A 16,034-nucleotide genomic window follows, 5' to 3' on the forward strand; every position below is an offset into this window, starting at 1 on the left:
GCAAAGTGGTCTTGGAATGGAAGGCACAGAAGCTTTGGAATTGATAAGCAAAGTGGTCTTGGAATGGAAGGCAGAGAAGCTTTGGAATTGGTAGGCAAAAGGGTCTTGGAATGGAAGGCACAGAAGCTTTGGAATTGGTAAGCAAACTGGTCTTGGAATGGAAGGCACAGAAGCTTTGGAATTGGTAGGCAAAAGGGTCTTGGAATGGAAGGCACAGAAGCTTTGGAATTGATAGGCAAAGTGGTCTTGGAATGGAAGGCACAGAAGCTTTGGAATTGGTAGGCAAAGTGGTCTTGGAATGGAAGGCACAGAAGCTTTGAAATTGGTAGGCAAAGTGGTCTTGGAATGGAAGGAACAGAAGCTTTGGAATTGGAAGGCAAAGTGGTCTTGGAATGGAAGGCACAGAAGCTTTGAAATTGGTAGACAAAAGGGTCTTGAATGGACGGCTGAGAAGCTTTGGAATTGGTAGGCAATTGGTCTTGGAATGGAAGGCACAGAAGCCTTGGAATTAGTAGGCAAAGTGGTCTTGTAATGGAAGGCACAAAAGCTTTGGAATTGGTAGGCAAAAGGGTCTTGGAATGGAAGGCACAGAAGCTTTGAAATTGGTAGGCAAAAGGGTCTTGGAATGGAAGGCACAGAAGCTTTGGAATTGGTAGGCAAAGTGGTCTTGGAATGGAAGGCACAGAAGCTTTGGAATTGGTAGGCAAAAGGGTCTTGGAATGGAAGGCACAGAAGCTTTGAAATTGGTAGGCAAAAGGGTCTTGGAATGGAAGGCACAGAAGGTTTGAAATTGGTAGGCAAAAGGGTCTTGGAATGGAAGGCACAGAAGCTTTGGAATTGGTAGGCAAAGTTGTCTTGGAATGGAAGGCACAGAAGCTTTGGAATTGGTAGGCAAAAGGGTCTTGGAATGGAAGGCACAGAAGCTTTGGAATTGATAGGCAAAGTGGTCTTGGAATGGAAGGCACAGAAGCTTTGGAATTGGTAGGCAAAAGTGTCTTGGAATGGAAGGCACAGAAGCTTTGGAATTGGTAGGCAAAGTGGTCTTGGAATGGAAGGCAGAGAAGCTTTGAAATTGATAGGCAAAGTGGTCTTGGAATGGAAGGCAGAGAAGCTTTGGAATTGGTAGGCAAAGTGGTCTTGGAATGGAAGGCACAGAAGCTTTGGAATTGGTAGGCAAAGTGGTCTTGGAATGGAAGGCACAGAAGCTTTGAAATTGGTAGGCAAAGTGGTCTTGGAATGGAAGGCACAGAAGCTTTGGAATTGGTAGGCAAAAGGGTCTTGGAATGGAAGGCACAGAAGCTTTAGAATTGGTAGACAGTGGTTTTGGAATGAAAGGCACAGAAGCTTTGGAATTGGTAGGCAAAGTGGTCTTGGAATGGAAGGCACAGAAGCTTTGGAATTGGTAGGCAAAGTGGTCTTGGAATGAAAGGCACAGAAGCTTTGGAATTGGTAGGCAAAGTGGTCTTGGAATGGAAGGCACAGAAGCTTTGAAATATGTACGCAAAGTTGTCTTGGAATGGAGGCACAGAAGCTTTGGAATTGGTAGGCAAAAGGGTCTTGGAATGGAAGGCACAGAAGCTTTGAAATTGGTAGGCAAAGTGGTCTTGGAATGGAAGGCACAGAAACTTTGGAATTGGTAGGCAAAGTGGTCTTGGAATGGAAGGCACAGAAGCTTTGGAATTGGTAGGCAAAAGGGTCTTGGAATGGAAGGCACAGAAGCTTTGGAATTGATAGGCAAAGTGGTCTTGGAATGGAAGGCACAGAAGCTTTGGAATTGGTAGGCAAAGGTATTGGAATGGAAGCACAGAAGCTTTGAAATTAGTATCAAAGTGGTCTTGGAATGGAAGCAGAGAAGCTTTGAAATCGTAGGCAAAGTTGTCTTGGAATGGAAGGCACAGAAGCTTTGGAATTGGTAGGCAAAGTGGTCTTGGAATGGAAGGCACAGAAGCTTTGGAATTGGTAGGCAAAGTTGTCTTGGAATGGAAGACACAGAAGCTTTGGAATTGGTAGGCAAAGTGGTCTTGGAATGGAAGGCACAGAAGCTTTGGAATTGGTAGGCAAAGTGGTCTTGGAATGGAAGGCACAGAAGCTTTAAAATTGGTAGGCAAAAGGGTCTTGGAATGGAAGGCACAGAAGCTTTGGAATTGGTAGGCAAAAGGGTCTTGGAATGGAAGGCACAGAAGCTTTGAAATTGGTAGGCAAAAGGGTCTTGGAATGGAAGGCACAGAAGCTTTGAAATTGGTAGGCAAAGTGGTCTTGGAATGGAAGGCACAGAAGCTTTGGAATTGATATGGCAAATGTTGTTCTTGGAATGGAGGCACAGAAGCTTTGAAATAGGTAAGGCAAAATGGTCTTGGAATGGAATGGCAAAGAAGCTTTGGAAATTGGTAGGACAAAAGTGGTCTTGGAATGGAAGGCAACCAGAAGCTTTGGAAATTGTAGGGCAAAGTGGTTCTTGGAATGGAAAGGGGCACAGCAAGCATTTGAAACTTAAGTAGGCAAAAGTGGGTCCTTGGAATGGAAGGCACAGAATGCTTTAAAATTGTAGGCAAAGTGTCTTGGAATAGAAGGCACAGAAGCTTTTGGAATTGGTAAGGTCCAAATGTTTGTCCATGGCAATGGAAGGCACACAGAAGCTTTTGGCAATTGATTGGCAAAAGTGTTTCTTGGAATGGAAAGGCCCAAAAACCAGAAGCTTTGGAATTGATTGACAAAGTGTTCTTGGAATGGAAGGCACAGAGAACTTTGAAATTGATAGACAAAATGTTCTTGGAATAGAAGACACGAAGCTTTGAAAATGGTAGGTAAAGTGGTCTTGGAATGGAGGCACAGAAGCTTTAGGAATTGGTAGGCAAAGTTGTCTTGAAAAGGAAGGACAAAAAGCTTCACAATTGGTAGGCAAAGTGGTCTTGGAATGAAAGGCACAGAAGCTTTGAAATTGGTAGGCAAAGTGGTCTTGGAATGGAAGGCACAGAAGCTTTGAAATTGGTAGGCAAAGTGGTCTTGGAATGGAAGGCACAGAAGCTTTGGAATAGATAGGCAAAAGGGTCTTGGAATGGAAGGCACAGAAGCTTTGAAATTGGTAGGCAAAGTGGTCTTGGAATGAAAGGCACAGAAGCTTTGGAATTGGTAGGCAAAGTGGTCTTGGAATGGAAGGCACAGAAGCTTTGGAATTGGTAGGCAAAGTGGTCTTGGAATGGAAGGCACAGAAGCTTTGGAATTGGTAGGCAAAGTTGTCTTGGAATGGAAGGTAGAGAAGCTTTGGAATTGGTAGGCAAAGTTGTCTTGGAATGGAAGGCACAGAAGCTTTGAAATTGGTAGGCAAAAGGGTATTGGAATGGAAGGCACAGAAGCTTTGGAATTGGTTGGCAAAGTGGTCTTGGAATGGAAGGCACAGAACCTTTGAAATTGGTATGGCAAAAGTGGTCTTGGAATGGAGGCCACAGAAGCTTGTTTGAAATTGGGTAGGCAAAGTGGGTCTTGGAATGGGAATGCACAGGAAGCTTTGGAGGAATTTGGTATGGCAAAAGGGTGATTAGAATGGTAGGGCCACAAAGCTTTTGAAATTCGGTAGGCAAACTGGGTCTTGGAATGGAAGGCACAAAGTTTTGGAATTGGTAGGCAAAAGTGGTCTTGGAATGGAAAGGCATAAGAAGCGTTTGGAAATTGATAACAACAGTGGTCTTTGGAATGCAAAGGCACAGAAGCTTTGGAATTGGTAGGGCAAAGGTGGTCTTGGAATGGAGGAAGCAGAGAAGTCTTTGGAATTGGTAGGCAAAGTGGTTGGTCTTGGAATGGAATGGCGAGAAGCTTTGGAATTGGTAGGCCAAAGTGGTCTTTGGAATGGAAGGCACAAGCTTTGGAATTGGTAGGTCAAATTGGGTCTTGGAATGAAAGGCCACAGAATCTTTGGAATTGGTAGGCAGAAAGTGGTCTTGGAATTGGAAGGCACAGAAGCTTGAAGGAGTGTTTTAGGCAAAGTGGGCCTTGGAATGGAATGGCCCAGAAGTTTTGGAATTGTAAGGCAAACTGGTCTTGGAATGGAAGGCACAGAAGCTTTGGAATTTGGTTTTTAGGAAAGCAGTCTTGGAATGGAAGCAAAGGAACTTTAGAATTGTATAAATGCAAAGTGGGTCTTGGAATGGACGGCACAGAAGGCTTTGAAATTGGTATTTGGCCAAGTGGTCCTTGGAATTGAAAGGCACAAAGCTTTGGAATTGATAAAGGCAGTGGTCTTGGAATGGAAGGCAGAGAAACTTTGGAATTTGCTTTAAAGCACAGTGGTCTTGGAAATGGAAGGCGGAGACGGCTGTGGAAATTGGTAGGCAAAAGGGTCCTTGGAATGGAAGGCACAAAGCTTTGGAATTGGTAAGCAAACTGGTCTTGGATTTTGGACTTGCACAGAAAGGCTTTGGCATTGGTAGGCGAAAAGGGTTCTAAATGGGAATGGAAGGCACAGAGTTTGGAATTGATAAGGCAAAAAGTGTCTTGTAAATGGAATTTCCGAGGAAGCTTTGGAATTGGTTAGGCCAAAGTGGTCTTTGGGAATTGGAATGGCACAAGGCTTTGGAATTGGTAAGGCAAAGTGGTCTTGGAATTTGACAGGAACAGGAAGCTTTGGAATTGGAAGGCAAAGTGGTCTTGGGAAGGCACAGAAGCTTTGAAATTTGGAATAGGCAAAGTGTTTCTTGGAATAGAAGGCCAGTAAGGCTTTGGAATTGGTTAGGCAAAAGGTGGGGTTTTTTCCCCCCTTGGGAATGGAAGGCACAGAAGCTTTGGATTGGTTTAGGCAAAGTGGTCTTGGAATGGAAGGCCAACAAAAGCTTTGAAATTGGTAAAGTCAAAGTGGTCTTGGAATGGAAGGCCCACGAAGCTTTGAATTGGTTTAGGGAAAGTGGGCTTGATTGGAAGGCACAAAATCATTGGAACTTGGTAGGCAAATTTGGGTTCTTGGAATGGAAGGCGACAGAAGCTTTGGAATTTTAGATCTGCAAAAGGGTCTTGGGGGAATGGAAGGCACAGAAGCCCTTTTGAATTGTAGGCCAAACGTGGTCTTGAAATGGATTAGGCAAAGAAGCTTTGGAATTGGTAGGCAAAGTGGTCCTTGGAATGGAAGCAGAGAAGCTTTGGAAATTGGTAGTGGCAAAGTGGTCTTGGAATGGAAGGCCAGAAGCTTTGGAATTGGTAGGGCAAAGTTTGTCTTGAATGGAAGCAAGAAGCTTTGGAATTGGTAGGGGCAAAGTTGGTCTTGGATGAAGGCACAAGAAAGCTTTGAAATTGGTAAGGCAAAAGGGTATTGGAATTTGGAAGGCACAGGAAGCTTTGGAATGTTGGCAAAGTGGGTCTTGGAATTGGAGGGCACAGGAACCATTTTAAATTGGTAGGTCAAAGTGTCTTGGAATGGAAGGCAAGCAGAAGCTTTGGATTGGTAGGCAAAGTGGGGTTCTTGGCAATATAAGGCTACGAAGCTTTGGAATTGGTAGGCAAAAGGGTCTTTAGAAATTGGAAGGCTCAGAAGCTTTGAAATTGGTAGGCAGAAGGTCCTTGGAATGGAAGGCACAGAAGGTTTGAATTCTTTAAGGCAAAAGGTTTCTTGGAAATGGAAGGCAAAGTGGTCTTTTGGTAATGGAAAGGCACCAAAGCCTTTGGAAATTGGTATGGTCAAAGGTCTTGGAATGGCAGGGCAAGACGCTTGGAATTGGTAAAGGCAAAGTGGTCCTTGGATGGAAGGCGGAAAGGCTTTGAAATTGGTAGGGCAAAGTGGTCTTGGAATGAAGGCCTTCCGGAAGCTTTTGGAATTGGGGGGGGGGGGGGGGGGGGGTGGCAGTGTCTTGGAATGGAAAGGCGAGAAGCTTTGGAATAAATTGGTAGGGCAAAGTGGTCTTGGAATGGAAAGGCAGAGGAAGGCTTTGGAATTGGTAGGCAAGTGGTCTGATTTGGAAGGCTAGAAGCTTTGAATTGGTAGGGCAAAAGTGGGTCTTGGAATGGAAAGGCCAGAGAAGCTTTGGAAATTTGTAGGCAAAGTGGTCTTGGCATTGAAGGCAGAGAAGCCTTTGAAATTGGGTAGCAAATGTCTTGGAATGAAAGGCACAAGAACTTTGGAATTGATAGGCAAAGGTGGTCGTTGGAATGGAAGGCAGAGAATCTTTGAAATTGGTAGCAAAGTGGTCTTTGGAATGAAGGCACAGAAAGCTTTGGAATTGGTTAGGCTAAAGTTGTCTCTGGAATGGAAGGCAGAGAAGCTTTGGAATTGGTAGGCAAAGTTGTCATGGAATGGAAGGCACAGAAGCTTGGAATGATTGCGCAAAGTGTTATTGGAAGGAAGGCACAGAAAAGCTTTGGAATTTGATAGACAAAGTGTCTTGGAAGGGAAGGCACAGAAGTTTGAATTGATAGACAAAGTGTTCTTGAATAGAAAGCACAGAATCTTTGAAAGTGGTAGGCCAAAGTGGTCTTGGAAATGGAAGGCACAGAAGCTTTGGAATTGGTAGGCAAAGTTGTCCTGGAATGGAGGCACAAAAGCTTTGAAATTGGTAGGCAAAGTGGTCTTGGAATGATAAGCACAGAAGCTTTAAATTGGAGGCAAAGTGGTCCTGGAATGGAAGGCACAGAGCTTTGAAATTGGTAGGCAAAAGTGTGCCTACTTGGAATGGAAGGCACAGAAGCTTTGGAATAGATAGGCAAAAAGGGTCTTGGAATGGAAGGCACCAGAAGCTTTGAATTGGTAGGCAAAGTGGGTCCTTGGGGAAGAAACGGCACAGACGCTTTGGAATTGGTAGGCAAAGGTTCTTGGAATGGCAAAGGTGGTCTTGGAATGGAAGCAGGAAAAGGAAAAAATGAAAACCTTTGAAAATTGGGTAGCAAAGTTGGTCCTTGGAAATGGAAGGCAGAATAAAAGCTTTGGAATTGGTAGGCAAAGGGTTATCTTGGGAATGGAAGGGCCAACAGGAAAAGGCTTTGGAAAATTGTAAAGGCAAAAGGGTTTTGGAATGGAAGGCAAGAAGCTGGAAATTGGGTTGGCCAAAAGCTGGTCGGTGGAATGGAAGGCACGGAGAAGCTTTAAAGAAAATTGGTAGGCAAAGGTGGAATCTTGGAAGGAAATGGCCAGCAGAAGGCTTTTGAAAATTGGTAGCAAAAGTGTTCTTGGAATGGAAAGGGGCACAGAAGCTTTGAATTTGGTAGGCAAAAGGTCTTAAGAAAATGGTTTAAAGGCAACAGAAGCTTTGAAATTTGGTAGGCAAAAGTCTTGGAATGGAAAGGGACAAGAAAGTTATGAAATTGGTAAAGGTAAAAGGGTCTTGGAAAATTTAATGGAAGGCACAGGAAGCTTTGGAATTGGTAGGCAAAGTTGTCTTTGGAAGGAAGGCACAAGCTTTGGAAATTGGTAGGCAAAAAGGATTCTTGGAATGGAAGGCACCAAGAGGGGCTTTGAAATTGGGCCGTTAAGGCAAAAAGGTTTGGAAGGAAGGCAAACAGGAAAGGCTGAAAATTGGTTTAGGCAAAAGGGTCTTGGAATGGAAGGCACAGAAGCTTTGAAATTGGTAGGCAAAGTGGTTTGGAATGGAAGGCACAGAAGCTTTGGAAATTGGTAAAGGTGGTTGGAAAATTTGGTCTTAAAATAAAGGGTAGGCACAGAAGCTTTGGAAATTGGAGCAAAAGGGTAAATTGGAATGGAAGGAAAACACAGAAAGCTTTGGAATTGGTTGGCAAAGTGGTCTTGGAAGGAAGGCACAGGAAAGCTTTGGAATCGGTTAATGGCAAAAGGGTCTGAATGGAAGGCACAGAAGCTTTGGGAAATTGGTTAGGCAAAGTTTGTCTTGGAATTGGAATGGGCAAACAAGGACAGAAGCTCTGGGAATTATAGGCAAAGTTTGTTCTGGGAAATGGAAGGCAAAGGAAGCTTTGGAATTGGTAAGGCCAAAAGGGTTGGTCTTGGAATTTGGAAAGTCACAGAAGCTTTGGAATTGGTAGGCAAAGGTTGTCTTAAGAATTGTGGAAGGCAACAGAAAGGGCTTTTTGGAATTGGGAGGCAAAGTTGTCTCGGAAAGGTGGAAGGCCAAACAAGGAAGGCTTTGAATTGGTTGGTTAGGCAAAGTGGTCTGGAATGGGAAAGGGACGAAACTTGGAAAGGTGGGCCAGGCGAAGGGACCTTGGAATGGAAGGCTTAGCCTTTGGAATGGAATGCTAGGGGCCTTGGAATGGAAGCTTAGGGGCCCTTGGAATGGAAGGTTAGGGGGCCTTGGAATGGAAGGCAGGAAGAAAGCTTTGGAATCAATACAGGCAAAAGTGGTCTTGGAATGGAAGGCACAAGAAACTTTGGAATTGGTAGGCAAAGTGGTCTTGGAAGGGGAAGGAACAGAAAACTTTGGAAATGGAATAGGCAAAGTGGTCTTGGAATGGAAAGGCACAGAAACTTTGAATTGAATAGCAAAGTTGGTCTTGGGAATGGAATGCACAGAAGGCTTTGGAATTGATTAGGCAACGGGTCTTGGAAAATGGAAGGCACCAGAAACTTTGGAATGGGTAGCAAAGTGGTCTTGGAATGGAAGGCACAGAACTTTGGGAATTTTGGATAGGCAATGGGTCTTCGAATGGAAGGGAACAGAAGCTTTGGGAATTGATATGGCAAAGTGGGTATTGGTTATGGAATGCACAGAAGCTTTGAAATTGGTAGGCAAAGTGGTCTTGGAATGAATGCACAGAAGCTTTGAAATTGGTAGCAAAGTGGTCTTGGAATGGAAGGCACAGAAGCTGAAATTGGTAGGCAAAGTGGTTATGGAAATGGAATGCAACAGATGCACTTTGGAATTGATAGGCAAAAAGGTGTCTTGGAAAAGAAGGCAACAGAAGCTTTGGAAATGAGAGGCAAAGGGTTATTGGAATGGAAGCCACAGAAGCTTTGAAATGATAGGCAAAAAGTTGTCTTGGAAGGAAGGCCAGGCCTTGAGTTGCAGGCAAGGGGTCTGGGAATGGTAGGCACAGGGACCTTGGGATGGAAGGCACAGAACCTTGGAATTGGTAACCAAATGTCCCCTTGGAATAGGCCGGGGGCCGGCAAGGGGCCTTGGAATTGGAAAGGCCGGAACGAGAAGCTTTTGGAATTGTTAGGGCCAAACAAATGGGCCCTTGGAATTGGGATGGAAGGCACAGAGCCTTTGGAATGGTAGAAAACAAGTGGGCCCTTGGAATGGCAGGCAAGGGGAACTTGGAATGGACGGCACAGAAGCTTTTGGAATTGGTAGGCAAAAGGGGCTTGGAATGGAATGCACAGAAGCTTTGGAATTGATAGGCAAAGTGGTGGAATTTGAAATGATGCACTGAAGCTTTGGAAAATTGATAGGCAAAGTGGTCTTGGAATGGAATGCACAGAGCCTTTGAAATTGGTAGGCAAAGTGGTCTTGGAATGGAATGCACAGAAGCTTTGAAATTGGTAGGCAAAGTGGTCTTGGAATGGAAGGCACAGAAGCTTTGAAATTGATAGGCAAAGTGGTCTTGGAATGGAAGGCAGAGAAGCTTTGGAATTGGTAGGCAAAAGGGTCTTGGAATGGAAGGCACAGAAGCTTTGGAATTGATAGGCAAAGTGGTCTTGGAATGGAATGCACAAAAGCATTGAAATTGATAGGCAAAGTGGTCTTGGAATGGAATGCACAGAAGCTTTGAAATTGATAGGCAAAATGGTCTTGGAATGGAATGCACAGAAGCTTTGGAATTGATAGGCAAAGTGGTCTTGGAATGGAATGCACAGAAGCTTTGAAATTGGTAGGCAAAGTGGTCTTGGAATGGAATGCACAGAAGCTTTGAAATTGGTAGGCAAAGTGGTCTTGGAATGGAAGGCACAGAAGCTTTGAAATTGATAGGCAAAGTGGTCTTGGAATGGAATGCACAGAAGCTTTGGAATTGATAGGCAAAGTGGTCTTGGAATGGAAGGCACAGAAGCTTTGGAATTGATAGGCAAAGTGGTCTTGGAATGGATGGCACAAAAAGCTTTGAAAATCGATAGGCAAAGTGGTCTGGAATGGATGGCACAGAAGCTTTTTGAAATTGATAGGCAAAGTTGTCTTGGAATGGAATGCACAGAAGCTTTGGAATTGGTAGGCAAAGTGGTCTTGGAATGGAATGCACAGAAGCTTTGAAATTGGTAGGCAAAGTGGTCTTGGAATGGTATGCACAGAAGCTTTGAAATTGGTAGGCAAAAGGGTCTTGGAATGGAAGGCACAGAAGCTTTGAAATTGGTAGGCAAAGTGGTCTTGGAATGAAGTAAAGAAGGTTTTTTTTTGGCGAAATGATAGGCAAAGTGGTCTTGGAATGGAAGGCACAGAAGCTTTGAAATTGGTAGGCAAAGTGGTCTTGGAATGGAAGGCACAGAAGCTTTGAAATTGATAGGCAAAGTGGTCTTGGAATGGAAGGCACAGAAGCTTTGGAATTGATAGGCAAAGTGGTCTTGGAATGGAATGCACAGAAGCTTTGAAATTGATAGGCAAAGTGGTTTTGGAATGGAATGCACAGAAGCTTTGAAATTGGTAGGCAAAGTGGTCTTGGAATGGAAGGCACAGAAGCTTTGAAATTGGTAGGGCAAAAGTGGTCTTGGGAGGGATGGAATATACAGAAGCTTTTGCAATTGATAGGCAAAGTGGTCTTGGAATGGAATGCACAAAAGCATTGAAATTGATAGGCAAAGTGGTCTTGGAATGGAAGGCACAGAAGCTTTGAAATTGATAGGCAAAGTGGTCTTGGAAATGGGAAGGACAGAAGCTTTGGAATTTGTAGGGCGAAGTGGTCTTGGAATGGAATGCACAGAAGCTTTGAAATTGGTAGGCAAAGTGGTCTTGGAATGGTATGCACAGAAGCTTTGAAATTGGTAGGCAAAAGGGTCTTGGAATGGAAGGCACAGAAGCTTTGAAATTGGTAGGCAAAGTGGTCTTGGAATGGAAGGTAAAGAAGCTTCGAAATTGATAGGCAAAGTGGTCTTGGAATGGAAGGCACAGAAGCTTTGAAATTGGTAGGCAAAGTGGTCTTGGAATGGAAGGCACAGAAGCTTTGAAATTGATAGGCAAAGTGGTCTTGGAATGGAAGGCACAGAAGCTTTGGAATTGATAGGCAAAGTGGTCTTGGAATGGAATGCACAGAAGCTTTGAAATTGATAGGCAAAGTGGTCTTGGAATGGAATGCACAGAAGCTTTGAAATTGGTAGGCAAAGTGGTCTTGGAATGGAAGGCACAGAAGCTTTGAAATTGATAGGCAAAGTGGTCTTGGGATGGAATATACAGAAGCTTTGCAATTGATAGGCAAAGTGGTCTTGGAATGGAAGGCACAGAAGCTTTGAAATTGGTAGGCAAAGTGGTCTTGGAATGGAATGCACAGAAGCTTTGTAATTGGTAGGCAAAGTGGTCTTGGAATGGAATGCACAGAAGCTTTGAAATTGATAGGCAAAATGGTCTTGGAATGGAATGCACAGAAGCTTTGGAATTGATAGGCAAAGTGGTCTTTGAATGGAATGCACACAAGTCTTCAAATTGGTAGGCAAAGTGGTCTTGGATGGAATGCACAAAAGCTTTGAAATTGATAAGCAAAATTGGTCTTGGAAATGGAAAGGCACAGATCTTTGAAATTGATAGGCAGAAGGGTCTTGGAATGGTACTGCACAGATGCTTTGAATTGGTAGTGCAAGGGTCTTGGAATGAAGGCACAGAAGCTTTGAAATTGGTGGGCACGTGGTCTTAGGAATGGAAGGTAAGAAGCTTCGAAATTGATAAGCAAAGTGGTCTTGGAATGGTCAGGCACAAAGCCTTTGAAATTGGGTAGTCAAAGTGGGTCTTGGAAATGGAAAGGCATAGAAAAGCTTTGAAATTGATATTTGCAAAAGTGGTCTTGGAATGGAAGGCACAGCAGCCTTTGGAATTGGAAATTAGCAGAAGGTGGCTTGGAATGGAATTGGCACAAAGGCTTTGAAATGATGGCAAGTGTTTTTGGAATGGAATTGCCAGAAAAGCTTTGAAATTGGTAGGCAAAGGTGTCTGGTAATGGAAGGCACAGAAGCTTTTGGAAATTGGATTAGGCAAAGTGGTCTTGTGATGGAATATACAGAAGCTTTGGCAATTGATTAGGCAAAAGTTGAGGTCTTGGAAGGGAAGGCACAGAAGCTTTTTGAAAATTGGGTAGGCAGAGTGGTCTTGGTAATGGAAGGCCAGGAAGGCTCTTTTGTATTGGTGAGCTTAGAAGTGTCTTGGAAATTGGATGCAATGAAGGCTTTGAAATTGATAAGGCAAACTGGTCCCTTTGTAATGAATTGCACCGGAAATCTTTGGAATTGGATAAAGGGCAAAGTGGTCTTTGAATGGAATTGCACGAAAGCTTTGAAATTGGTAATGCAAAGTGGTCTTGGAATTGGGAATGGCACAAAAGGCGTTGAAATTGATGAGCAATGTTGGTCTTGGAATTGGAAGGCACAGAAAGCTTTGGAAATTCATAGGCAAAGTGGGTCTTTGGAAATTGGAAATGCACAGGAAAGGCTTTTGGAATTGGTAGGCAAAGGGTCTTTGGAATGGAAGGAACGGAAAGGTTTGAAATTGGTAGGGCAGAAAAGTGGTCTTGGATTGGTTGCACAAAGCTTGAAATTGGTAAGGCAAAAGGGTCTTGAATGGAAGGCACAGAATCTTTATTGGTAGGCAAAGTGGTCTTGGATTGAAGGTAAAAAACAGAAAAAGCTGTTTTGAAATTTGATAGGCAAAGTGGTCTTAGGAGATGGAAGGCACGAACTTTGAAATTGATTGGATTAGGCAAAGTGGTCTTGGAATTGAAGGCACAGAAGCTTTGGAAAATTGATAGGCAAAGTGGTCTTGGAAATGGATGCCCACAGAAGGCTTTTGGAAATTGATAGGCACAGTAAGGTCTTTGGAAATTGGTAGGCAAAGTGGTCTTGGAATGGAAGACAGAAGCTTTGAAATTGATAGGCAAATTGGTCTTGGGAATTGGAATAATACAGGAAGCTTGCAAATTGATAGGCAAAGGTTTTTGGTTTTTTTTCTTGGAATGGAAGGCACAGAAGCTTTTGAAAATTGGTAGGCAAAGTGGTCTTGGAATGGAAGGCACAGAAGCTGTTTGTAAGTTGGTAGGCAAAGTGGTCCTTGGAATGGAATGCAATGAAGCTTTGAAATTGATCAGGCCAAAATGGTTCTTGGAAATGGAATGACACCCAGAAGCTTGGAATTGAATAGGCAAAAGTGGTCTTGGAATGGAAATGCACAGAAGCTTTGAAATTGGTAGGCAAAGTTGGTCTTGAATGGGATGCACAAAAAGCTTTGAATTGATAGGCAAATTTTGGTCTTGGAATTGGAAGTGCAACAGAAGCTTTGCAAATTGGGGGGGGGGGGGGGGGGGGGGATAGGCAAAAAGTTGGTCTTGGAATGGAATGCACAGAAGCTTTGGAAAATTGGGTAACTACAAAGTGGTCCTTGGAATGGAAAAGGAACAGAAGGCTTTGAAATTGGCAGGCAAAGTGGGTCTTGGAATGGTATGCACAGGAAGGCTTTCGAAAACTTGGTAGGCCAAGAAAAAGGGTCTTGGAAATGGAAGGCACGAAGAACTTTGGAAATTGGTAGGCAAAGTGGTCTTGGCAATGGAAGTAAAGAAGCTTTGAAATTTGATAGGGCAAAGTGTGGTCTTTGGGAATGGGAAGGCAACAGAAGCTTTGAAATTGATAGGCAAAGTGGTGCGTTGGAATGGGAAAGGCACAGGAAGCTTTTCTGGAATTGATAGGCAAAGTGGGGGTATTGGAAATGGAATGCACGAGAAGCTTTGAAATTGATAGGCCAAAGGGGTTTTTGGAACGGTAATGTCACAGGAAGCTTTTGAAAATTGGTAGGCAAAGTGGTTCTTGGAATGGAAGGCACAGAGAAGTTTTTGAACAAATTGATAGGCAAAGTGGTCTTTCGGGATGGAATATACAGAAGCTTTGCAATTGATAGTCAAAGTGGTCTTGGAATGGAAGGCCAACAGAAGCTTTGAAATTGGTAGGCACAAAGTGGTCTTTGGAATGGAATGCACAGAAGCTTTTGTAATTGGTAGGCAAAGTGGTCTTGTAATGGAATGCACAGAAGCTTCGAAATTGGTAGGCAAAGTGGTCTTGGAATGGAAGGAACAGAAAGCTTTGGAATTGATAGGCAAAGTGGTCTTGGAATGGAAGGCACAGAAGCTTTGAAATTGGTAGGCAAAGTGGTCTTGGAATGGAATGCACAGAAGCTTTGTAATTGGTAGCAAAATGGTCTTGGAATGGAAGCACAGGACCCTCGGAAAGAAAGGTACAGAAGCCTTGGAATTGGTAGGCAAAGTTGTCTTGGAATGGAAGCCATAGGACCCTCAGAAAGAAAAGGGCACAGAAGCCTTGGAATTGGTAGGCAAATGGGCCTTGGAATGGAAGGCACAGAAGCTTTGGAAATTGATAGGCAAAAGTGGTCTTGGAATGGAAGGCACAGAAGCTTTGGAATTGATAGGCAAAAGTGGTCTTGGAATGGAAGGCACAGAAGCTTTGGAATTGGTAGGCAAAGTTGTCTTGGAATGGAAGACACGAAGCTTTTGGAATTGGTAGGGCAACGTGTCTTAGAATGGAAAGGCACAGAAGCTTGGAATTGGTAGGCAAAGTTTCTTGGAGTGGAAGGCAAAGAAGCTTTGGAATTGGTAGGCCAAAGTTGTCCTTGGAATGGAAGGCACAGAACCTTGGAGTTGCAGGGCAAGGGACCTTGGAATGGAAAGGCCTTAGGGGCCTTGGAATGGAAGGCAAGAAGAAGGCAAGGAATTGATAGGCAAAGTGGTCCTTGGAATGGGAAGGCACGAAACTTTGGAATTGATAGGCAAAGTGGGTCCTTGGAATGGAAGGCACAGAAAACTTTGGAATTGGTAAGGAAAAGTGGGTCTTGGGAAGGAAGGCACATAAACTTTGGAAGTGATAGGCAAAGTGGCTTGGAATGGAAGGCCAGAAGCTTTGGAAATTGATAGGGCAAAGTGGCTTGGAATGGAAGGCACAGAAAGCTTTGGAATTGTAGGCAAGTGTTTCCTTGGAATGGAAGGCCACAGAAGCCTTTGAATTGGATAGGCAAAGTGGTCTGGAATGGAAGACACACGAGCTTTGGAATTATGGGCAAAGTGGTCTTGGGAATGGAAGGCGCAGAAACTTTGGAATTGAATAGGCCAAAGTGGTCTTGGAATGGAAGGCACAGAAGCTTTTGAATTGGTAAGCAAAGGGCTTTGAATGGGAAGGCCCAGAAGCTGGAATTGGTAGGCAAAGTTCTCGGAATGGAAGGCACAAAAGCTTTTGGAACGGTAGGCCAAAAGTTTCTTGGGAATGGAAGCACAGAACCTTGGAGTTGCAGGCAAGGGACCTTAGAATGGAAGGCTTAGGGGCCTTGGAATGGAAGGCTTTGGGGCCTTAGAATGGAAGGCAGAGAAGCTTTGGAATTGATAGGCCAATTGGTCTTGGAATGGAAGGCAGAGAAGCTTTGGAATTGATAGGCAAAGTGGTCTTGGAATGGAAGGCACAGAAACTTTGGAATTGATAGGCAAAGTGGTCTTGGAATGGAAGGCACAGAAACTTCGGAATTGATAGGCAAAGTGGTCTTGGAATGGAAGGCACAGAAGCTTTGGAATTGATGGGCAAAGTGGTCTTGGAATGGAAGGCACAGAAGCTTCGGAATTGATTGGCAAAGTGGTCTTGGAATGGAAGGCACAGAAGCTTTGGAATTGACAGGCAAAGTGGTCTTGGAATGGAAGGCACAGAAGCTTTGGAATTGATAGGCAAAGTGGTCTTGGAATGGAAGGCACAGAAGCTTTGGAATTGGTAGGCTAAGTGGTCTTGGAATGGAAGGCACAGAAGCTTTGGAATTGATAGGCAAAGTGGTCTTGGAATGGAAGGCACAGAAGCTTTGGAATTGGTAGGCTAAGTGGTCTAGCGATGGAAGGCACAGAACCTTGGAGTTGCAGGCAAGGGGCCTTGGAATGGAAGGCTTAGGGGCTTTGGAATGGAAGGCTTAGGAGCCTTGGAA

Source organism: Macrobrachium nipponense, chromosome 1 (genome assembly GCF_015104395.2).
Source record: "Macrobrachium nipponense isolate FS-2020 chromosome 1, ASM1510439v2, whole genome shotgun sequence".
NCBI classification, from domain to species: domain Eukaryota; kingdom Metazoa; phylum Arthropoda; class Malacostraca; order Decapoda; family Palaemonidae; genus Macrobrachium; species Macrobrachium nipponense.